This window comes from Macaca fascicularis, chromosome 11 (genome assembly GCF_037993035.2).
Source record: "Macaca fascicularis isolate 582-1 chromosome 11, T2T-MFA8v1.1".
NCBI classification, from domain to species: Eukaryota; Metazoa; Chordata; class Mammalia; order Primates; family Cercopithecidae; genus Macaca; species Macaca fascicularis.
Window position 1 is genome coordinate 100294723 of NC_088385.1, and position 25002 is coordinate 100319724.

General features: G+C 42.3%; 1 long non-coding RNA gene and 2 other non-coding genes across 3 annotated transcripts in view; 1 reads left to right on the forward strand and 2 right to left on the reverse strand.

Moving 5' to 3' along the window:
* LOC123567566 (uncharacterized) overlaps positions 1-22912 on the reverse strand; it is a 111132-nt gene extending 88220 nt beyond the window's left edge. The window contains exons 1-2 of the long non-coding RNA XR_006690581.3: positions 22777-22912; positions 20411-20487 (exon numbers count right to left, since the gene is read on the reverse strand). This is a non-coding gene — a long non-coding RNA (uncharacterized lncRNA). The remainder of the gene's footprint in view (positions 1-20410; positions 20488-22776) is intronic.
* LOC123567805 (small nucleolar RNA U13) lies at positions 3346-3449 on the reverse strand. Its single transcript, XR_006690907.1, has one exon. It is a non-coding gene; the product is annotated as a small nucleolar RNA U13 (small nucleolar RNA).
* Positions 3733-3812, forward strand: LOC123567783 (small nucleolar RNA SNORD74). Its single transcript, XR_006690886.1, has one exon. It is a non-coding gene; the product is annotated as a small nucleolar RNA SNORD74 (small nucleolar RNA).
* Positions 22913-25002: the final 2090 nt, after the last annotated feature.

A 25002-nucleotide genomic window follows, 5' to 3' on the forward strand; every position in this document is an offset into this window, starting at 1 on the left:
TTTGCCTCCCTAAAATGGAACTCTGAATATAAAATAAAATGAAGCTTTCAGGATTTTTTTTGCTACTAAAACTATTTTGAGATTTCCTAGTGGGCCCCTGGAAAATCGCAAAGACTTATTATTTAGCCTTTTGAAAAGAGAGATGTTAGAAATAATTAGGTTTACTTGCTGGATTACTATTGATGAACCACATGAAAGACTTGTGAAATCAGAAGAGATGCTTAGCCTTCCCTAGGTTAAATTGGTATAGGTTACATGTTCTTAGTATATTTCAGAAACTGTATGCTATATGGGAATTTTCCAGAGATTAGAAGTGTCATCGCCGTCCATGACACATTTCTCCTTATTAGGGCCCTAGTGCTGCTTTGCCATGTTAGACAATGACACTATAGTGTTATCATTCATGATTTCAGTTTTTTGTTTTTTGTTTTTTGTTTTTTTAATAGAAATGGGGTCTCACTCTGTCATCCATGATGGCCTCAAACTCCTGGGTTCAAGTGATCATCCTGCCTCAGCCTCCCAAAGTGCTGGAATTAGAGATGAGAGCCACTGTGCCTGGCCCAATTTCAGTTGTTTTTGAAGTGTTAACTTGATCACAGCTTTACTTATTTAATTTGAATCTAGTACCGTCTAGGGCAGTGGTTTTCAACTGGGGATTGACATCACTTACAGAATTTTACTAATAAACACATGTCTAAGAGCTACTGAGGACCACGGACTCTCTTTACTTGATATTCTTGATATATTTTTGTTATATTCTTACTTAGCAAATTCATGTTATAATATGTTTCAGCATTATTACATTATATCTTAAGATATTTTTCTCTGGAAAGTTTATGTTCATCCATTTTTACAAATTAGATATAATGTTCACTGTCTTCTTTTGTTGCTGTTGTTATTGCTTTGAGACAGAATCTCCATCTGTCGCCCAGGCTGGAGTGCAGTGGTGAGATCTTGGCTCTTTCAAACCTCCGCCTTCCAGGTTCAAGCAATTCTCCTGCCTCAGCCTCCCGAGTAGCTGGGATTACAGGCGTGCGCCACTACACCTGGCTAATTTTTTTGTATTTTTAGTAGAGACAGGATTTTGCCATGTTGGCCAGGCTGGTCGCAAACTACTGACCTCAGGTGATTTGCCTGCCTCAGCCTCCCAAAGTGCTGGGATTACAAGTGTGAGCCACCGATCCTGGCCGGTCTTCTTTAAAAATAGAGCTAATCATTATAAGTTGTTGTTGTTGTTGTTGTTGTTGTTGTTGTTGTTGTTGTTTTAAGATGCAGTTTTGCTCTTGTCGCCCAGGCTGGAGCCCAATGGCACGATCTTGGCTCATTGCAACCTCCGCCTCCTGGGTTCAGGAGATTCTCCTGCCTCAGCCTCCTGAGTAGCTGGGATTACAGGTGCCCACCACCACGCCCAGCTAATTTTTTGTATTTTTAGTGGAGACAAGGTTTCACCATGTTGGCCAGGCTGGTCTCGAACTCCTGACCTCAGGTGATCCACCTGCCTCAGCCTCTCAAAGTGCTGGGGTTACAAGCGTGAGCCACTGTACCTGGCCTGTCTTCTTTGAAAATAGGGCTAATCATTATGTTTATAATTATTTCATCTAAAATTTTTTTGAATTGACTTTATTTTCTTTTTGGCATGCCACGGAAGCAACCAAATCTTATCAGTTGCATTTTTATTGGAATAAATTCTTATCAGAACTTTTGCTTTTGAAAATTATCAGTAATAAATTAAGCACAGTATTTTAAGCCTTTTGTCATCTAGAGGTAGTTTTTGTTTTACTCTGATGCTTCCTTGAAAATGTTTCCTCTTCAGCAAAGGACTGTCTCAGAGACCCATGGAAAAGGACTATGCTGGGTATTTTGGGTTATGTGCTGCTAATGGCATCACTTAAACAATTTTGAGACCATACCAGCAAGCTGAGTAAGGATTTCCAGAACTCTAGGCAAGAAACAAATGGAGTCAGGAAAATGCTAACCCAAGATCCAGTGAAACAAGAATTAATTACATAGGACTAAGTGAACTGATGAGGAATGATTGTAGTTTATGGGGGAGTGGGGGTATTATTGATTTTTTTCTTTTTCTTTTTACAAAATTCTTCTTCTTCTTCAGCGTCTGCAACTGTAAGATTATTGATGTTTCAGTATGCTATTTTCTGGATATATACAGAAGCCCTTTCTTTTTTCTTTTAACTATAACCCATAACAATTTAGTAAACTCTGTTTTTGTAAATGGAAATTAAACATTTGTAAATGATATCATATTCTTCCTGCCTAACCCCTCAGAATCTGGAAACTCTTAATGAATATTCTTCTTTTCATACCAATATAGTCATTTCCATAGATGCAATTAGGACATATTTGGGACTTAATTTTCCTGGAATTTCATTGAAAACATTGGTTATACAACCAAGAACTTGCCTGGAATGTCATATTTGAAAACGATGCTTATTTACTCGTATATCACCAAGTACTTTTAAGTAACTAAAGTTGTTTTATGGAGTCAAGGCTTACAAAACCATTGGGTGCAGTGGTGCACACCTGTTGTCCCAGCTACTTGGGAGACTGAGGCAGGAGAACTGCTTCAGCCTGGGAGTTCAAGACCAACCTAGGCAGCATAGTGATACCCCATAGCGAGACCCTGTCTTTAAAATAAATAAATAGGCCGGGCACGGTGGCTCACACCTGTAATCCCAGCACTTTGGGAGGCCAAGACGGGCAGATCACGACATCAGGAGATGGAGACTATCCTGGTTAACACGGTGAAACCCCGTCTCTACTAAAAATACAAAAATAATTAGCCGGGCATAGTGGTGGGCGCCTGTAGTCCCAGCTACTCGGGAGGCTGAGGCAGGAGAATGGCGTGAACCCAGGAGGCGGAGCTTGCAGTGAACAGAGATCGCGCCACTGCACTCCAGCCTGGGCGACTGAGCGAGACTTCGTCTCCAAAAATAAATAAATAAATAAATAAATAAATAATAAAATGCTTATACGACCCTCTTGAAAAAACTGGCCTGGGACCTGGTTTACAGGGTTTCCAGCCTTGCTCTTTTTTCATTGAGTTTTTGAGTTTCATGAAGGCATCACAATATATCTTTTTTAAAACAACACATAATTGGAAACTTAACTAATCAAAATGGGCCACCTCTCCTCATTCATACAAATGAATGGAAGAGATCGGAGCCCACACAACTGCCAGGCTCTATGCAGGGCACTTGGCACATACTCTGCAGGATCTTTACAATTTTATTTTATTTTATTATTATTTTATTTTACTCCTATTAATTTATTCTTATTTATTTATTTTATTCTTTTTTTTTTCTTTTTTAGAGTTTTTTTGAAAGTTCATGTCAGACGAGTCATGTGTCAGCATCATAACAAGGTTTAAGGGAGGTGCAGCTCACACATGAGCATGAAAACCCAATTGTCATGCTTATGAACTACAAAAGGATCACAGGATATTTTTGTAAGTGCCTACCCAACAGATCTCCCCTCCTTCTGTGGTACAGTATGTCCAGTGTTGAACTAGTAGCATTCACATTTCCCCACAAGTGTCGTGAAAGGGGGACTCTCTCCCAAGTTTCCCCAGCAGTAAAACCTGATTGGTCTGAGGTCTGCAGGGTGGTTCTAGTCCTCTTGCCAGTGATTAATTAGATATGACTGTATAACATGGCTGGGAGGTGGGAGCAGAAGAAGAGATTCCGAAAGGAAAGGGTTTATGCTCTTAAAAATGCTATGTGATGCCTCTGATGAAGCCTATGTTAGTAGAGACATCTGAGAGTGTAGATGAATGCCAATGGCCCTCATGGAAAGAGAGAGAGATGAGAAAAAGCACACTCTTTTTTTGCATCTACATGTGATGTCTGGAATTACAGCAGTCATTTTGTGATCATGAGAGCAGCTGGCTTGGCTAAGGACAAAATTTGTCACACCAAACATGGCAGAGAAGAAAGAAGATTCTGGATTCTTGGTAACATTTTTGAGCCAACCAAGATAACATTTTTGGACTAACCAAGACTGGAATTGGTCTTCCTTGGGACTTTTTAATAAGTGGGATAGTGAATTTTCACATTGAAGTAAATTTTGAGACGAGTTTTCTGTTTCTTATAGCCAAAACTATCTTACCTGCTACAAATAGTTCATTTAATTTCATCTTTACAACAGTCCTATGTCTGTGGACATTCTCATTTTATAGATAAAAATCTGAGATTCAGAAAGTTTTAGTAACATGGCCAGGCACAGTGGCTCACACCTGTAATTCTAGCACTCTGGGAGGCAAAGGTGGGAGGACTGCTTAAGCCCAGGAGTTTGAGACCAGCCTGGGAAAATGCTGACACCCCATCTCTACCAAAAAAAAAAAAAACAAAAAACAAAAAATTACCTGGGCATGATGGCACATGCCTGTAGTCCCAGCTACTCAGGAGGCTGAGGTGGGAGGATTGCTTGAGCCCAGGAGGTCAAGGCTGTAGTGAGCTGTGATCGTGCCATGGCACTCCAGCCTATGCAACAGAGCAAGACCCTGTCTCAATAACAATAATAGTGATGGATAGAACAACCACACAGAAGATAAGTAAGGAGAGAGAGGACTTAAACAACATAATAAAGCAACTAGAGCTAATAGACATATACAGAACACTCCACACAAGAGCATATTACACATTCTTCTGAAGTGTACGAGACATTTTCCAGAATAGACTATACGTTAGGCCACAAATTAAGTCTCAACACATTTTAAAAGAAAGATATTATAGGCCTGGCGCAGAGGCTCACACCTGTAATCCCAGCACTTTGGGACGCCGAGGTGGGCGGATCACCCGAGGTTGGGAGTTCGAGACCAGCCTGACCAACATGGAGAAAACCCGTCTCCACTAAAAATACAAAATTAGCCAGGCATGGTGGTGAATGCCTATAATCCCAGCTACTTGAGAGGCTGAGGCAGGAGAATCGCTTGAACCCGGGAGGTAGAGGTTGCCGTGATCCCAGATCATGCCATTGCACTCCAGCCTGGGCAACAAGAGTGAAACCTCATCTCAAAAAAAAAAAAAAAAAAAAAAAAAGACAGATATTATATAAAGCATCTTCTCTAAGCACAATAGGATGAAGTTAGAAATCAGTAACAGAAGTAAAACTGGAAAATTCCCAAGTTTGTGGAAATTCAACAATGCATCAATAATCAAAAGACCAGGTGCAGTGGCTCAAGCCTATAATCCCAGCACTTTGGGAGTCCAAGATAAGTGAATTGCTTGACCCCAGGAGTTCAAGACCAGCCTGGGCAACATAGTGAGACACCACCTCTATTTTTAAAAAATACATAAAATTTAAAATAAATACAGTAAAAAAAAAAAAAAAAATGAAAAACCAAATAGATTGAAGACAAAATTGCAACAAAAATTTGAAACTACAGAAGAACAAAAACAAAAACACAACCAACCAAAACTTACAGGACATAGCAAAAGCAGTGCTACAAGAAAAAATTATAGCTACAAATGTTTAAATTTAGAAACAAGAAAGATCTCAAATCAACAACCTAACTTTATAAATAAGAAACTAGGAAAAAAAACGGCCAGGCACAGTGGCTCATGCCTGTAATCCCAGCACTTTGAGAGGCCGAGGCGGGCTGATCATGAGGTCAGGAGATGGAGACCATCCTGGCTAACATGGTGAAACTCCGTCTCTACTAAAAATACAAAAAAACTTAGCCGGGAGAGGTGGCAGGCGCCATAGTCCCAGCTACTCGGGAGGCTGAGGCAGGAGAATGGCGTGAACCCGGGAGACGGAGCTTGCAGTGAGCCGAGATTGCGCCACTGAACTCCAGCCTGGGCGACAGAGCAAGACTCCGTCTCAAAAAAAAAAAAGAAACTAGAAAAAAAAAAGAACAAACTAAACCTAATGCTAGCAGAAGGAAGAGAATAATAAAGATAAGAATAGAGATTAATGAAATAGAAAATAGGAAAACAAAAGGGAAAATTAATAAAAGCGAAAGTTGGCTCTTTGAAAAGATGGACAAAATTGACAAACCTGTAACTAGATGGGCTTAAAAAAAGAGAAGACTCAACTTACTAAGATCAAAAATGAAAATGGGGAAATTACTACCAACTCTATGGAAATAAAAAGGATTGTAAGAGAGTACTGTGAACAACTGTATGTCAACAAATAGGATAACCTGGATAAAATGGAAAGATTACGAGAAACACAAAACTCACTAAAACTAAATCTGGAGGAGACAGAAAATATGAATAGACTGATAACTAGTAAGGAGACTGAATCAGTAATCAAACATCTCCCAACAAAGAAAGGTCCTGGACCTGTTGGCTTCACTAGTAAATTCTACCAAACATTTCAACAACTAATACCAATCCTTCTCAAACTTTTCTTTAAAAATTAAAGAGGAGAAAACACTTCCTAAATCATTCTATGAGACCAGCATTACCCTAATACCAAAACCAAAAACACTAGACTACAGATCGATATCCCTTATGAATGTGTGTGCAAAAATCCTCAGCAAAATATTAGCAAACTGAATTTAGCAGCACAGTAGAAGGATTATACCCTATGAGCAAGTAGGATTTATTCCTGGAATGCAGGGGCAGTTCAACATACAAAAATGAATTGGCTGAGCACAGTGGTTCACGCCTGTAATCCCAAAACTTTGGGATACCAAGGCAGGCAAATCACTTGAGCTCTGGCATTCAGCCTGGGCAACATAACAAGATCCTATCTCTACATAAGTTAAAAAATTAGCTGGGCATCGCCGCGCCTGGTGGCTCATGCCTGTAATCCCAGCACTTTGGGAGGCCAAGGAAGGCGGATCACTTGAAGTCAGGAGTTTGAAATCAGCCTGGCCAACATGGTGAAACCCATCTCTACTAAAAATACCCAAAAAAGGCCGGGCGCCGTGGCTCAAGCCTATAATCCCAGCACTTTGGGAGGCTGAGGCGGGTGGATCACGAGGTCAGGAGATCGAGACTATCCTGGCTAACATGGTGAAACCCCGTCTCTACTAAAAATACAAAAAACTAGCCGGGCGTGGTAGCGGGCGCCTGTAGTCCCAGCTACTTGGGAGGCTGAGGCGGGAGAATGGCGTGAACCCGGGAGGCGGAGCTTGCAGTGAGCCGAGATCACGCCACTGCACTCCAGCCTGGGAGACACAGCGAGACTCCGTCTCAAAAAAAAAAAAAAAAAAAATACCCAAAAAAAATTAGCCAGGTATGGCCGGGTGTGGTGGCTCACACCTGTAATCCCAGCACTTTGGGAGGCTGGGGTAGGTGGATCACCTGAGGTCATGAGTTCAAGGCCAGCCTAGCCAATATGATGAAACCCCATCCCTACTAAAAATAAAAAAAATTAGCCGGGCATGGTGGCAGGCACCTGTAATCCCTGCTACTTGGGAGGCTGAGGCAGGAGACTCACTTAAACCTGGGAGACAGAGGTTGCAGTGAGCCGAGATCATGCCATTGCACTCTAGCCTGGGCAGCAAGAGTGAAACTCCATCTAAAAAAAAAAAAAAAAAATGAGCCAGGTATGGTGGCAGGTGACCGTAATCCCAGACTCAGGAGGCTGAGGCAGAACAATCGCTTGAACCCAGGAGGCAGAGGTTGTAGTGAGCCAAGATCATGCCACTGCACTCCAGCCTGGGCAACACAGCAAGACTCCGTCTCAAAAAAAAAAAAAAAAAAAAAGCTGGGCATGGTAGCACACAGCTATAGTCCCAGCTGGTCAGTAGGCTGAGGTGGAAAGATCACTTAAGCCTGGGATGTTGAGCCTGTAGTGAGCTATGATTGTGCCACTTCACTCCAATCTGGGCCACACAGTGAGACCCTGTGTCTCAAAAAAAGAGAGAAAATCAATCAATGTAATATACCCATTAACAGAATGAAAGGGTTAAAGAACTACACGATCATCTCAATTGATGCAGAAAAAGCATTTAACAAAATTCACCACCTTTTCATGATAAAAACACTCAACAAACCAAAAACAGAAAAAAGCTACCTCAACATACTAAAATCCATATATGAAAAATCTATAGCAACCATCATACTCTGTGGTGAAAGTCAAAAAGCTTTTTCCCTAAGATGAGGTAAAAAAAAAAAAAAAAAAAAAAAAAATGCTCATTCTCAGCTGGGTGCAGTGGCTCCTGCCTATAATCCCAGCACTTTGGGAGGCCAAGGCGGGTGGATAACCTGAGGTCAGAAGTTCAAGACCAGCCTGGCCACCATGGTGAAACCCCGTCTCTACTAAAAATACAAAACTTAGCCAGGCATGATAGCATGCACCTGTAATCCCAGCTACTCCAGAGGCTAAGGCAGAAGAATCACTTGAACCCAGGAGGCAGAGGTTGCAGTGAGCCAAGATCATACTACTACACTGTAGCCTGGGTGACAGAGTGAGACTCCATCTCAAAACAAAAACAAAAACAAAAACGAAATGCCCATTCTCTCCACTTCTGTCCAACCTAGTACTAGGGGTTCTAACCAGAGTAATTAGGCAAGAAAAAGAAATAAAAGACATCCAAGTTGGAAAGGAAGAGGTATAAATTATTTCTGTTTGCAGATAATATGATCTTAAGTGTAAAAAAGTTAAAAAGATTCCACACCAGAAAAAAAAAAAAAAAAACACCCTGTTGGAGCTCATAAATTAATTCAACAAAGTGGCAGGTTAAAAAGTCAACACATAGAAACCAGTTGCATTTCTATACACTAACAATTAACAATCTGAAAAGAAAATTACAAAACAATTTCATTTACAATAGCATCAGAAAAAAAAGTAAACCTGGGAATGAACTTAACCAAGAAGGTGAAAGACATGTACAATGAAAACTACAAAACATTAATGAAAGAAAGTAAAGAAGACATAAGTAAGGCCAGGCGCAGTGGCTCATGCCTATAATCCCTGAACTTTGGGAGGCTGAGACAGGTGGGTCGCCTGAGGTCAGGAGACTGAGACCAGCCTGACCAACATGGTGAAACTCCGTCTCTACTAAAAATACAAAAATTAGCTGGGCGTGGTGGTGGGCGCCAGTAATCCCAGCTACTTGAGAGGCTGAGGCAGCAGAATCACTTGAACTGGGGAGACGGAGGTTGCAGTGAGCCGAGATGGTGCCACTGCACTCCAGCCCGGGTGACAGAGTGAGACTCCATCTCAAAAAAAAAAAAAAGACATAAGTAAATGAAAGCATATCTTATATTCATGGACTGGAAGACTTAATATTGTTAAGATGTCAATGGTACCCAAAGTGATCCACAAATTCACTGCATTCTCTATCCAAATCCTTGTGAGGTTTTTGCAGAAATAGAAAGTTCCATTCTAAAATTCATATGGAATCTGAAGGGACTCTGAATAGCCAAAACAATTTTGAGGGAAAAAAAAAAAAAAAAGCTGGAGGACTCATACTTCCTGATTTCAAAACATACTACAAAACAACAGTAACCAAAATAGCATAATACTGGCATAAAGACAGACATATACACCAAAGGAATAGAATGGAGAGCCCAGAAATAAACCCTCTCACATACAGCCAAATTATTTTTGACATAGATGCCAATATTATTCAACAGGGAAAGCACAGTCTTTTTAACAAATAGTGCTAGGAAAACTGGATATCCAGATGTGAAAGAATGAAGTTGGACCCTTATCTAACACCATATAAAAAAGTTAACTCAAATTTGATCAAACACCTGAATATAAGACCTAACACTATAAATCTCTTAGAAGAAAGCCAAAAGCTACATGACATTGGATCTGGCAACAACTTTTTTGGATATGACTCCAAAGGCACAGGCAACAAAAGAAAAAAAACAGACAAATTGAACTTCATGAAAATGTTAAATATGTGTGCATCAAAAGACAGTATTAACAGAGCAAAAAGGTAACCCACAGAATGGGAGAAAATATTTGCAAATCATATATCTGATAAGGGATTAATATCTAAAATATATACAGAATTTCCAAAACTTAACAACAACAAACAACCTGATTTAAAAATTGGGCAAAAAGGCTGGGCACGCCTGTAAAGGTGGCTCATGCCTGTAATCCCACCACTTTGGGAGAGATCACTTGAGGCCAATGGATCACTTAAGCCAGGAGTTCAAGACCAGCCTGGGCAACATGGGAAAACCCCATCTCTACAAAAAATAGGAAAATGAGCCAGGTGTGTTGGTGCATGCCTATAGTCCCAGCTACCTGGGAGGCTGAGGTAGGAGGATCGCTTGAGCCCAGGAGGTAGAGGCTACAATGAGCAGAGATCAAACCACTGCACTCCAGCCTGAGGAACAGAGTGAGACTCTGTCTCAAAAAAAAAAGAAAGAAAAAAGAGAAAATGATTTGAATAGACATTTCTTCAAAGAACATATACAAATGGCCAATAAGCACAGGAAAAGATGCTCAACAACACTAATCATTAGGGAAATGAAAATCAAAACTACAAGATACCACCACCTCACACCCATTACAATGACTACTATCAAAAAAAATTGAAAATAACAAGTGTTGGTGATGACATGGAGAAACTGGAAGCCTTGTACACTGGTGGTGGGAATGTATTAGGTTGGCACAAAAGTAACTGTGGTTTTGCCACTGAATGCAATGGCAAAAACTGCAATTACTTTTAATAAAATGGTACAGTGACTAAGTAAAACAGTGTGGTGGTTCCCCTAAAAGTAGAATCACTATGTGATCCAGCAATTCCACTTCTGGGTATATACCCAAAAGAATTGAGTGCAGGATCTCAAAGAGATATTTATACAACCATGTCTACAGCAGCAATATTTGCAATAACTAAAACACGACAGTAACCTGGGTGTCTATCAATGGGTTAACAGATAAACAAAATAGGTTATAGCCATAAAATGGAATATTATTCAGCCTTAAAAAAGAATGAAATTCGGGAGGCTGAGGCAGGAGAATGGCGTAAACCTGGGAGGCGGAGCTTGCAGTGAGCTGAGATCCGGCCACTGCACTCCAGCCTGGGCGAGACTCCGTCTCAAAAAAAAAAAAAAAAAAAAAAAAGAATGAAATTCTGACATATACCACACCATAGATGAACTTTGAGGACATTATGCTAAGTAAAGTAATCCTGTCACAAAATGACAAATGCTGTATAATTCCACTTATATGAGACACTTAGAGTAGTCAAAATCAGAGAGACAATGTGAAATGGTGATTGCCAGGGACTGGGGAGAGGGAGGAATGGTGAGCTATTCCTTTTTCTTTTTTTTTTTTTTTTTTTAGACAGTGTCTCACTCTGTCACCCAAGCTGGACTGCAATGACTCAATCACGGCTCACTGCAGCCTCAACCTCCTGGCTCAAGCAATCCTCCCACCTTGGCCTCCCAAAGTGCTGGAATTACAAGCATGAGCCACCATGCCCAGAATATTTTTTAATGAGTATAGAGTTTCAGTTTTACAAGATGAAAAGGGTTCTGAAGATGGATGTTGGTGATGGATATACAATATTATGAATGTATTCATACCACTGAACTGTACAATTTAAAATGGTTACGATGGTAAATTTTGTGTTATGTGTATTTCAAATGAAAAAGTTGAAAAAAAGAAAACTTTCCTTTTTGTGTGTGAGACAGGGTCTCACTCTGCAGCCCAGGCTGGAGCGCAATGGCACAATCTCAGCTGAATGCAAACTCCATCTCCCAGGCTCAAGAGAAAAGAAACATTTCTTAGACCATAGAGCTTAGTGGTTAAGAGAAAACTTGGTGTCAGCAGACCTGGGTTTAAATCCTGCTTCTGTGTGACCTCAGGGCCTCTTTAGGGCTCCTTTTCTCTATGCAGAATGAAGATAGCAATTACTATAACATAAGGTTGCGATGAAGACTCAGTGAAACTATGTATGTAAAGTACTTCTGCATGCCCAGAAAAAGAATGATGGCTATGGCAATTATTAATATTATCGTGCCTCTCATTGTTACCCTATTCAGTAGGCAGCCAGCATTTTGTTTTTGTTTTTGTTTGCTTTTCGGTTTTGTTTTTTTTTTTTTTTTAGATGGAGTCTAGATCTGTCGCCCAGGCTGGAGGGCAATGGCACAATCTAGGCTCACTGCAACCTCTGCCTCCCGGGTTCAAGCGATTCTCCTGCCTCAGCCTCCCTAGTAGCTAGGATTGCAGGCACCCGCCATCATGCCCTGCTAATTTTTGTATTTTTGTAGACAGAGTTTTACCATGTTGGTCAGGCTGGCCTTGAACTCCTGCCCTCAGGTGATCTGCCCACCTCGGCCTCCCAAAGTGCTGGGATTACAGGCGTAGCCACCGTGCCCAGCCAGCCGCCAGCATTTTGAATGGAAAGAGAGCATCTTGTTCCCAACACCACAGAGTGGTGTCATCAGTTTCACTTCAGGCCTCTTGGAGCCTCCCTGTCCATGCTAAAACTTGGAGCTCCTGCTCTTTCCTGCCCAGCCACCATCAAAAGCAGCCCAGCTCCCTGGGAGCACCTTTGTCTCTGCTCACATTATCTCCCTCCCACCACTCCGAGGGCCCTGAGAGCTTTGATGCTCACATGGCTGCCTGGCAGGGGCAGGAAGATAAAATCCCACTTGTTCTGTCTCTCCACAATACCACCTTTCTGCAATTTAGAGGGGGACAGAGATAAAAGAGCAGGGTTTTTCTCTTTTTCTTTTCTTTTCTTTCTTTCTTTTTTTTTTTTCAACAACAAATGGTGGTTTCTCTTTACCAGCCGCTACTTCAGAGCCATGCCAGCATCAAAGAGCATGAAATCAGCAGAAACTCAAGCCAGGGGACTTCTGTCCCACCCTGGGAGGGGGTGGAATTTGGCTGTTTACAAAAGAAACAGAAAGTGGAGAGGGGAGGAGGGAGCTGTGTGCAGAGGAGCACCCCACTGAGGATGGCAAAAGTTTGTTTTCTTAGCATTTCCCCTATGCCACATTAAGCTTGGCAAACAGATGGGACTGAGACAAGGAGGGACACAGGAAAAAGAAAGCTCAACTTGTCTCACGAATAAATCTTGAGTTGACTTGACATCTTCTAGTCCAGAGGGATTAAGGTGGTAACAGTGGGTTGGCCTGTGTATGTGAGTATTCAGGTGGGACTCACAAGTCCGATGACATTCTCTGCTCCAAATCCATGTGACTATGTGCAAGGGCAGAAGGAAAAAAAGAAAAGGGTCTGCTTGCATAACTAGGAGGCCTATTGTTTTACGGAGTATGCCCCATGTGCCAGGTCCTGTGCTAAATACCTCACATGTAGCCACCATGGGGTAGGTAGGCTTACTTTTCCCACTTTACATATGTGAGAACTGAAGTTTAGAGAGCTGAAGTCAGTTGTCCAAAAGAAGAGGCAGGACCTCCACTCAGATCTGCACCAAAATGTGTGTTCTTGGCCAGATATTATAAAACTGCTTCCCACGGGGATTGAGTGTAACTCTGAAAAGTGCCAAACAAGATACAATTGTAGGGCATCTGTTATTGGTGGGAATGTAACTCCAAAAAAGATACCTTAAAGTCTGAACCTGCAGTCTAGTACCTGTAAATGTGAACGTATTTGGAAACAGGGTCTCTACAGATGTAATCAGGTTAAAATGATTTATTTGGTTCAGGTGAACCCTAATCCAGTGACTGGTGTTTTTATTCGGAGAGGGAGACTTGGCCATGGATCCTCACAGGAGGAAGATGGCGGAGCGAAGGCGGAGGAGGGAGCTGGAGTTGTGTTGCCTAAGTGAAGGAAGACCAGGGATTGCGCGGCCCCCGGAAGCTGGGAAGAGGCCTGGAAGGGTCCTCCCCTAGAGTCTGTGACAGCGTGTCATGCCAACCCCTTGATTTTGGACTTCTAGCCTTCAGAATTGTGAGGGAGTAAGCGTCTGTTGTTTTAAACCACCCAGTGTGTGGTACTTTGTTATAGCAGCCCTAGCAAACTAACATCACATCTGTCTTTTTGAGTTTGGAGAAAGAGACACCGAGACAGACAGCCAGAGAGTGCTGTGGGGTGGGAGTAAGGCAAGACTTCAACTTTCAGACAAATAACAAAAGATTATCTCTAGTATAGTGGTCTGAGGAACGAGGAAACGATGCCAGCCACCAGAGAGACACAGAGAGAGAAATTGAGGGGAGCAGCAGGGTGAAAGCAGTGAAACAAAGGGTTTAACTGAAGTAAGGGAACCAGCAGGAAAGAGAAGGGAGCCGGAACCCAAGTGAGACAGGTCAGCTCCTTGAACACAAGAGAGTCAAAGAAGGTTCCAAGGTCCCTGCCAGGAGGGGAGGTGTTGAGAAACAGCAGGATGCTGCCACCGTCCACCCCTGAGGACGACCTTGCCCATGCCACCGCCCCTGCCTTCTCACACCTCAACAGGGCTCTTGCGTCAGACTCTTCTTCAGTTACTGCACTCAGGGAACATGTATTTAGCACTCACAAAGTGACAGGCACTGAAGCAGGAGGTGGGGAGGACTGCCAGGGTCAGACAGCAGCACTAAGGACCCAGGGAAGGGGAGAGCCCTATGACGTTTTCAGCCTGGACTGCTCTTCACTTCCCGATGGGCCTAGAAAGTGTCCGCTGAGACTTCTAGGCCCACCTCAACTTGGCTAGGGCCTTCACCACCTTGCTGGGCCCGTGATACCTTCCGTACAACTTTAATGCTTGGTAGCTGTATTGCTTCTTTCTATCTGTATCTAGATCTAGATTTCAAAGAAAGCAGATCCAGAAGCTCACAGTCTAATGGAGAACTCATATATCTCAATCTCTATCTAGACCTACATATAGACCTAGATCTAGACAGAGACGTGCACGTTTTTCTCTTTTGTTAGGGGGGGAAAAAAAAGGCCAGGCGAAGTGGCTCATGCCTATAATCCCAGCACTTTGGGAGGCCAAGGCACATGGATCACTTGAGCTCAGGAGTTAGAGACCAGCCTGGCCAACATGGTGAAACCTTGTTTCTACTGAAAATACAAAAATTAGCTGGGCATGGTGGTGGGCACCTGCAATCCCAGCTACTTGAGAGACTAAGGCAGGAGGATCACTTGAACCCAGAGGGGCAGAGGTTGCAGTGAGCAGAGATCGCACCAGTGGACTCCAGCCTGGGTGACAGAGCAAGACTTCCTCATTAGACTGTGAGCTTCTGGAAGGCGGGGGCAGCATCCTATTCACCTCCATCTAGTCTGTGCCTTTGTGGAGCCTGGTGCAACATAGTTGATCAGCAAATAGTTGACAAATGAATGTTCTGAGTGTTTTAGAACTCAAACAACAAAAAGTGTAAAATAATTTTTAAAAATAAGCAAGTGACATAAATGCACAATTCATGAAATAAAAGAAATACAAATGGCTCCTAATCGCACGTACTTAGTCACATCGACTCCAGTCATAATAAGAACACAAGTTAAAGCCATGTTGAGAACATATTTTACCTCTTAGCCTGGCAAGTGTGATGACATGTCGTATCAGGAGGCTGGGGAGGGAGTGGGGCATAGGCAGGCTCATACCTGGAGTGTGAAATGATGTGTCCTTTAGGAGGGCAATTTGGCAAAGTCAATCAAAATTACAAATATGTGTATCCTTGGTACAAAAATCTCACTTCTGGGGGATATCTGCAGAATATCTTACATATCTGCAAACATAAAATGTCTGTGTGTATAGGGTTACATTGCTGCATTGCTCGTAACAAGATATTTAAACCAAATAAAAGGCCCTTCTCTAGAGAACTGGGAAGATAACCTGGGTAGGAGCAGGGACCAGGGTGGATAGCTGGCGAGAGAGGAAGAAGATCTCTCAAGGCGTAACTTTCATATCAGCTTTTTTTTTTTTTTTTTTTTTTTTGAGACTGAGTCTTGCTCTGTTGCCCAGGCTGTAGTGCAGTGGCATGATCTCAGCTCAATGCAACCTCCATCCCCTGGGTTCCAGTGATTCTCCTGGCTCAGTCTCCCAAGTAGCTGGGATTATGGGCACGCACCATCACACCCAGCTAATTTTTATATTTTTAGCAGAGATGGGGTTTTGCCATGTTGGCCAGGCTGGTTTTGAACTCCTGACCTCAAGTGATCTGCCAACCTCAGCCTCCCAAAGTGCTGGTATTACAGGCATGAGCCATCGCACCTGGCTGGGTTGATTCTTGAATTATGTGAATGTATTACGTAGTCAAAAATGATGAATTAGAAATGAAAAACAGGTACATAGTATTAAGCAACAGATCTAAAGATAGGGTTGGAAAAGTCCTACCCCTGTCTTGTCCACTGCAGGAAGGTTCATGGAAAGAAATAAAAATGACTCTCAAACTCAGAATAACTTAAAATTTTAAAAATGGCATTAAAATGTACCTGTCGGTTAACCAATTTTCTAAAAGACTTAATATGGCATCTATTTTCCTTAACAACAACAAAAAAGCATCAGACCAACCAAAAGCCCCTAAGTCATCTGAAGGAAATGCCCCATTGCTCGCTGTGGGAAATTTTGTATGCTCAGGACGAAGGGCTGCCTAACCACTCAATTCCCTCATTTTCCCCGGCCAGTTCCATCAGAATTTTATTTAATTCCTACTTTCAACTTTTTCTAGCCATTTTTGACCTCTTTTTCAGAATGCAATATCCTCACATATCTTGGACTTTCCTTTTTTAATTTTTCCCTCTCTGCCACACCAATGTGTCTTGGATTTTTTTTTTTTTTTTTTTTTAAATGAAGTTTCACTGTTGTTGCCCAGGCTGGAGTGCAATGGCACAGTCTCGGCTCACTGCAACCTCTGTCTCCTGGGTTCAAGCTATTCTCCTGCCTCAGCCTCCTGAGTAGCTGAGATTACAGGTGCTCCCCACCACGCCCAGCTAATATTTTGTATTTTTAGTAGAAATGGGGTTTCACCCTGTTGGCCAAGCTTTTCTCAAACTCCTGACCTCAGGTGATCCACCCGCCTCAACCTCCCAAAATGCTAGGATTATAGGCATGAGGCACCGCACCCGACCTGTCTTGGACTTTTCTAGCCTCCATGCCATCTATCAAAGTCTTCTAAGATCTCTGACTCAATATAACTTACACATTTATACTCAAAAATCTAGATTGCCTCCTAGGCATATGATGCCCTATCCAAGCCAGGACACAATAAATACCTCATGTAACCCAATAAATATCTCATAACCATCCTGTAAGATGAAGACCATCACAATCCATCTTCTCAGCATTTTACAGACTTTTTTTTTTTTTCTTTTTTGAGACTGAGTCTCACTCTGTTGCCAGGCTGGAGTGCAGTGACATGATCTCTGCTCACTGCAACCTCTGCCTCCCGGGTTCAAGTGATTCTCCTGCCTCAACCTCCCGAGTAGCTAGGACTACAGGTGTGTGCCACCACACCCAGCTAATTTTTGTATTTTTAGTAGAGATGGGGTTTCACCGTGTTAGCCAGGGTGGTCTCGATCTCTCGACCTCGTGATCCGCCCACCTTGGCCTCCCAAAGTGCTGAGATTACAGGAGTGAGCCACCACACCCAGTCTTTACAGGAATTTTTTAAATGGAGCCTGGAGAGGTCGAGCACTTTGTCCAAGGTTATGCAGTGACAGGAGGTGGGGCCAGGAACTCATCTTGAGCAGTCTGACTGCAGGGCCCACTATTCACTAGCACTGCCTCCCTAGATGCCCCCACAATGCTTCTGCCCATAGACCTTTTCTTCTGCTTCTCATCCCTCTATGCTTCTTTACCTTTCATGCATGCATTCATTTGTCCTTAATATCCCTGGCCACCTGCTATATGCCAGGCACTGTGCTAGGTGAGGAGGATGCAAAGATTAAGAAGACAGTAGTCCCTGACAGCAGTCCCTGACTTTGAGAAGCTTACAGTCCACAGAGAATGCACAGAGGTAAAGAGACAACACCATGCATAGGAGGTTCTACAATGTGAGCCTAGGATAGGGCCACCCACACACACTTGTATGCCTTTCTTGTTTTTCCTCCTCTGCTCAAAGTCTTCATTTAAGGCCCTGTGTTCATCATGATGGGAAAATCAGCTCAAAAAACTTCAGGAGGATTCCTCCAGGTAAATTAAGTTACCCAAACAGACTAACATGCTAACAACTTTCAGATTTGGAATCTGCTCCTCTGGAGCCTACAGTTTGATGACTGTCGTTCCATGTTGAAACAAGAACAAGAGGATTGCTTATGTTTGCTTCTTTCTGCAAGAATCTAGGTTGAAAACAAAATGAAAAGGAAATCTAATCTGAGGACACTTCTCAAGTAGAAGTCAGGGGAAAGAGTAATAAAGAAGCACTCAGAGATCTTACCTGTTACCCTTAAATGTCTTCTTCCTTATCACAGTCCAAAGGACTCATGTTACTAACCATTGTCCTGACAAAGCTAGCAAGGACAGCCTGCTGAGCAAGTATGCAGTCTTCTCTGTGATCTATTCTGTCTTCACAGGCAAGAATGATTGTCCATGTTCCATCCCCCAACAAAGCATCAAAACCAACCACACAGACCAGGGTTCAAAGGCAGACTCTACCATTTACTGAGAGATCATCAGTGTCCTTATCTGGAGAATGGGAATGATCCCTAACAGGTGCAAAGACTCTAGCCTTAGGCATGATCAAATTCAAAGCCTTCTTGGGACACTCTCATAACCAGTCACTGCAGACTTTCACCTGCACAACCATCTAGCTCAGCTCCTGTGCTAATATAATATATCAGAGCCCTGGCCCCATCTGCCCAAGGGACTCGTAATTATTTTTGCAGCCATACGTCTGGCATCTAGTGCTGCAGATGGGTAGGGAGAACAGGTCCTATGACCTGGGAAGAGAGGGAATTGAAAGTAACAAAGAGTATCCCAGCTGCAGTCACACAGGCTGGGGCTCGGATTACACTCCAGACTGAGGATGCAGAGCAAGAGTACAAGGAAATCCAGGCAAAAAGAAATGCTGCAAGTCGGAGGGAAGGAAGTGTCCAGGATGCCCCCAGAGACAGACTGAGCCCATAGTTAGACATCAGCAAAGCAGCACCCAAAAAATTGCTTCAGAAAGAATTCCCTACTTCCCAAAAAACACTCTGAAAATCACATTGAGGGAAAAAATCTGAACTATGTTGGACTGGCCTGAACTTTTGTATAGTTTAAATATTGTTTTTAGTTTTAATACACAGAAGCCAGGTGAAGGTAGGGATTGGAAGACAGACATCATATTCTTCTCCGTGCGAGGACCACCAAGGTTCCTAATCTGGCCTGGCCTATTAAATACCAATGAGATTTAATGTATGTCTGTCTAGATTGAGGGTCAGAAACCCAAATGCCTACTGAAGTCAGGCAGATTAGATAAACAAGAAACTGTGCTAGGTGGGGGTGTAGAGGCTGGAATACAAATGCTCTGTGGACGCAGGCAGTTGTTAATCAGTCGATTGCTGCCACAGAGAAGCATGGCCTGGGTTGCTGGATCGATTTACTTTTACATTCCCACATATTAATTCTAAGCATTATTTTTCCAGCTGTCTTAGTCTATTTGAACTTCTCTAATAAAATGCCATAAGCAGAGTGGTTAATAAACAACAGAAATTTATTTCCCCCAGGTCTGGAGGCTAAGAAGTCCAAGATCGAGGTACTGGCAGATTTTGTGTCTAGTGAGGGCCCACTTCCTAGTTCATAAACTGCTTCCTTTTTGCTATAACCCCACGGGGAAGAAGGGGTGAGGGAGCTTTCTGGGGCCTCTTTCATAAGGGTGCTAATCCCATTCACTATGGCTTTGTCCTCAAAACCTAATCACCTCCCAAAGACCCCACCTTCTTATACTTCACATTGGAGATCAGGTTTCAACATATGAATCTGGGGGAACATAAACATTCAGATCATAACACCAACCTATTTTGGGGTTTGTTTTTTGGGTTTTGTTTTTTTTTTGAGACAGAGTCTCACTCTGTCGCCCAGGTTGGAGTGTAGTGGCACAATCTCAGCTCACTGTAGCCTCCACCTCCTGGGCTCAAGAGATTCTCCTGTGTCAGCTTCCTAAGTAGCTGGGATTGCAGGTGCCTACCACCATGCTCTGCTAATCTTTGTATTTTTTTAAGTAGAGATGGGGTTTCACCATGTTGGCCAGGCTGGTCTCGAACTCCTGACCTCAAGTGATCTGCTTGCCTCAGCCTCCCAAAGATAGCACCATCCTTTGTTCAATTTATAAAAGATGCTTGAAATTAAAGTTTGATTAATTTCTGTTTTCATTATGGATTACTAATAATATCAGCTAACACTTCCATAAAACTTACATGGCAGGCAGCATTCTTAGCGCTTTATTCACGTTGACCCATTTAATCCTCACAACAGCCATTTGAGGCAAATCTATCATCATCCTCTTTTTGTAAATTAAGAAATTGGGAGTCTCTGAACCTACTCTGGCTCAAGAGGCTGCCCAATAAGAAATTTTTTTTTAATATTTAAAAGAAATTTAAAGAAAAAGAACAAACAAATTAAGAAATAGAAGCATAAAGTATCAAGCAAATTCTCCCAACTCACTCAGATAATTTGTGGCACAGCTGGAGCTGTATGGACAACTAACCCTCGGTTCAAGATGAGTTTAACTTTGAGGCTTCCTGAAAAGACATGAGAGAGCCCTCCTGTAAATGGTGAATGGTGTTCCTTTATCAAAATCTTTATAATAGCTCACTCCCCCAAAACCCTATAAATCAGAGAAGTCAAATCTGGCCCCTTGTTTCTGTTAGTCAAAAAGTTTCATTGGAGCAGAACCATACCTACTCATTTACGTGAGGCTGGCTTCAGTGTATGATCTCTACCATGAGTAGTCATAACAGAGACCATGTGGCTCCCAAAGCCCAGTATGTTTATTATCTGGCCCTTTACAGAAATAGTTTGCTAAATGCTACTCTGAATTTTAAAAAAAATTTTTAAAGTTCTTACATTCTATACTTAATTGTACTAGACTCAGATTAAGAAAAATATGTCCTTGAGGCCGGGCATGGTGGCTCATTCCTGTAATCCCAGCCCTTTGGAAGGGTGAGAAGGGCAGGTCACCCGAGGTCAGGAGTTTGAGACCAGCCGGATCAACATGGCAAAACTCCGTCTCTACTAAAAACACAAAAATTAGCCGGGTGTGGTGGCACATGCCTGTAATCACAGCTACTCAGGAGACTGAGGCAAGAGAATCACTTGAACCAGGGAGGCAGAGGTTGCAGTGAGCTGAGATCATGCCATTGCACTCCAACCTGGGCAAAAGAGTGAGATTCTGTCTCAAAAAAGTAAAGAAAAGAAAAATATGTCCTTGAGGCCAGGTGTGGTGGCTCCCACCAGTAATCTCAGCACTTTGGGAGGCTGAGGCAGGCAGATCACTTGAGGTCAGGAGTTCAAGACCAGCCTGGCGAACATGGCAAAACCCCATCTCTACTAAAATTACAAAAACTAGCTGGGTGTGGTGGCAGGCACCTGTAGTCTCAGCTATTTGGCAGGCTGAGGTGGCAGAATCACTTGAACCTGGGAGGCGGAGGTTGCAGTGGGCCGAGATTGAACCATTGCACTCTAGCCTGGGCAACAGAGTGAGACTCAATCTCAAAAATAAGAAAAACATGTCTTTGAAACTTCAATTAAAAGTATCTTCTCCTAAAGTTGAATTCACAGAAGGAAGAAAGCTTTTAACTAGAAAGTTCCTTAAAAACACACAGATATGGCCGGGCATGGTGGCTCGCGCCTATAATCCCAACACTTTGGGAGGCTGAGATGGGCGGGTCACCTGAGGTCAGGAGTTCGAAACCAGCCTGGCCAACATGGAGAAACCCTGTATCTACTGAAAACACAAAAATTAGCTGGACGTGGTGGTGCACGCCTGTAATCCCAGGTGCTCCAGAGGCTGAGGCAGGAGAATCACTTGAACCCAGGAGGCGGTTGCAGTGAGCCAAGATCATACCATTACACTCCAGCCTGGGCAACAGAGCGAGACTCTGTCTCAAAAAAAAACAAAACAAAACAGATACATAAACTTTTATGGAAATTTTCACAGTTTCTTCTATAAAAGCATAAAAAAAATTCAAACTACCACCTCAGTTCTCTAATTATCAAAAATCTGCCAATCGTTTTTTATTCAAAAAGATAACTTGGCCGGGCGCGGTGGCTCAAGCCTGTAATCCCAGCACTTTGGAAGGCCGAGACCGGCGGATCACGAAGTCAGGAGATCGAGACCATCCTGGCGAACACGGTGAAACCCCGTCTCTACTAAAAAATACAAAAAACTAGCCGGGCGAGGTGGCGGGCGCCTGTAGTCCCAGCTACTCGGGAGGCTGAGGCAGGAGAATGGCGTAAACCCGGAAGGCGGAGCTTGCAGTGAGCCGAGATCCGGCCACTGCATTCCAGCCTGGGCAACAGAGCAAGACTCCGTCTCAAAAAAAAAAAAAAAAAAAGATAACTTTTAGTGGTAAAAGTTTTTTTTTTTTTTTTTAATGGCAACTGTTCTTGTTTCTATTTTATTTAATGTTTTTTGAATACCTAAAACATACTAGAATTGTGTTTAAGAAGGCTGAGAATACATCTTACTTTTGTGACTAATGACCCTCTTAGACTGAAAACCAATGTTTAAGCAATAAATGTAAAATTTACAGATTACAATAAAATAAAAACAAGTTAGTATACAACTATAATTTGATGAAGTTAAGATGGTATTTTTAAACTAAAAGGTCAAGTTTCTTGTGGAAACAAATAGTGTTTCCAAGTATTTTCTCATTAGTAACTGGTGGAATCATTTATAAACAAACAAGACAAACAACCTTTCCAGGCCTCAATTCTTTAGAGAGAAAGGTCATTTTAAGACTCTAGGAAGTGTCAAACCATCAGGACCTTTCTAAAAATGATTATTTAAATGTACTGAAGATAAATACCTGAAGAAATTAAGTTGACCTTAAAGAAATTAAATTAAGTTGAATCATTGGATTTTGTCCCATACTTTGCAGAACCAGAGATCATTTCGACTTTGCAGACTTCAAGTAGGGTATTTTTCTGCTCAACTGCAGTTGACATTTCTTGCATGGTAGGGAAAAAAAAATAAACAAATGGAGGGATACACTGGGTTCATGGATTGGAAGTCACAATATGTTAAAATATCAGTCCTCCCTAAATAGATCTATAGATTCAATGCAATCGCAATCAAAATTCCACTAGACACTTTTGCAGAAATTGACAAGCTGATTCTAAAATGTATAAGAAAAAGCAAAGGAAGTAGGATAGCCAAAACAATTTTGTAAAAGAATATTAGCTGCCTCATACTACCTGATTTCAAGTTTTTTGTGTTTTTTTTTTAATTTTTTTTAGAGACAGAATCTCGTTCTATCGCCCAGGCTGGAATGAGTGGCATGATCGTAGCTCACTGCACCTGTGCTCCCGAACTCAGGTGATCTTCCTGCTTCAGCCTCCTGTGTAGCTAGGACTATAGGCACATACAACCACACCTGGCTCTGATTTCAAGTCTTACTATATAGTTAACAATAATCAAGATAGTAAAGAAGGCCGGGCACGGTGGCTCACGCCTGTAATCCCAGAACTCTGGGAGACTGAGGCAGGTGGATTACTTGAGGTCAGGAGTACAAGACCAGCCTAGCCAACATGGTGAAATGCCGTCTCTACTAAACAAAAATACAAAAATTATTCGGGCATGGTGGTGTGTTCCTGTAATCCTGGCTACTCAGGAGGCTGAGGCAGGAGAATTGCTTGAACCTGGGAGGTGGAGGTTGCAGTGAGCCGAGATTGTGCCATTGCACTCCAGCCTGGGTGACAAGAGCTAAACTCCATCTTAAAAAAAAAAAAAAAAAAAAAAGATAGTAAAGAATAACTGCTGCAAATCACTTGGGCTTAATGAGGTGGTAGAGATTTTTGTTTTCAGAGTAACTAAAATTTTAAAAACTAACAATATCAGCCAGGAGGGGTGGCTCATGCCTGTAATCCCAGCACCTTGGGAGGCTGAGGTGGCGGGCAAATCACCTGAGGTCAGGAGTTCGAGACCAGCTTGGCCAACATGGCAAAACCCTGTCTTTACTAAAAATATAAAAAGTAGCCGGGCATGGTGGCGCATGCCTATAATCCCAGCTACTTGGGAGGCTGAGGCACTTGGACCTAGGAGACAGAGGTTGCAGTGAGCCAAGACTGTGCCATTGCACTCCAGCCTGGGTGACAGAGTAAGACTCTGTCTCAAAAAATAAATAAATAAATAAAAATACAAAAATTAGCCAGGCATGGTGGCGCACACCTATAATCCCAGCTACTTAGGAGGCTGAACCAGGAGAATCGCTTGAACCTGTGGGGCGGAGGCTGCAGTGAGCGGAGATCACACCACTGCATTCCAGCCTGGGGGACAGAGCGAGACTCCATCTCAAAAAAAAACTAACAATATCAAGTGTTGGTGAAGATGTGGAGCAGCCAGAGCAAACTGGTGTGTACTTAGAGAAACGAAATTAAGTCAAACAAAAGACTTGGGCAAGAGTGTTTATAGCAGATCTATTCATAATAGACCCAAGTGTCCAGCAACAAGAGAATGGATTAAAAAGTGTGATATGTTCATACAATGAGATAACAAACACTCAGCGATAGAAAGGAACAAACTACTGATATGCAGAACATTATGGATACATCTCAAAATCATCAGCTTTGTTGAAAGAACCCAGAAACAAAAGAGTATATTCTATATTATCCCATGTGTATAAAGTTTAGGAACAGGCATAACTAGTGACAGAAACCAGAACAATGGTTGCCTCTGCAAAAGGCAGGTATTGACCACAAAGGGACATGAAGGAACTTTCAAGATGAGGGAAATGTTCTATACATATCTTGACTTGGGTGCAAATCACATGAGTGTATCATTTGTCCAAATTTGTTGACAAATTCGCTTAAAATCGGTGCATTTTCCTGTATGTAAAATATATCTCATTTTTAAAACTTATGTTTCCACATTGGCCAGAAAGATCAACACATGATCTATCTTTTATTCATTGTGCTTTCATTTTTAAGACTAGTTGGCAGAAATCTGAGGCTTTAAACAGGTTGTCTATGATTCTAGTCAGAGGTATCATCAACATCTTAACACAAGACCCTCCTTTCATTCATTCTACAAACAG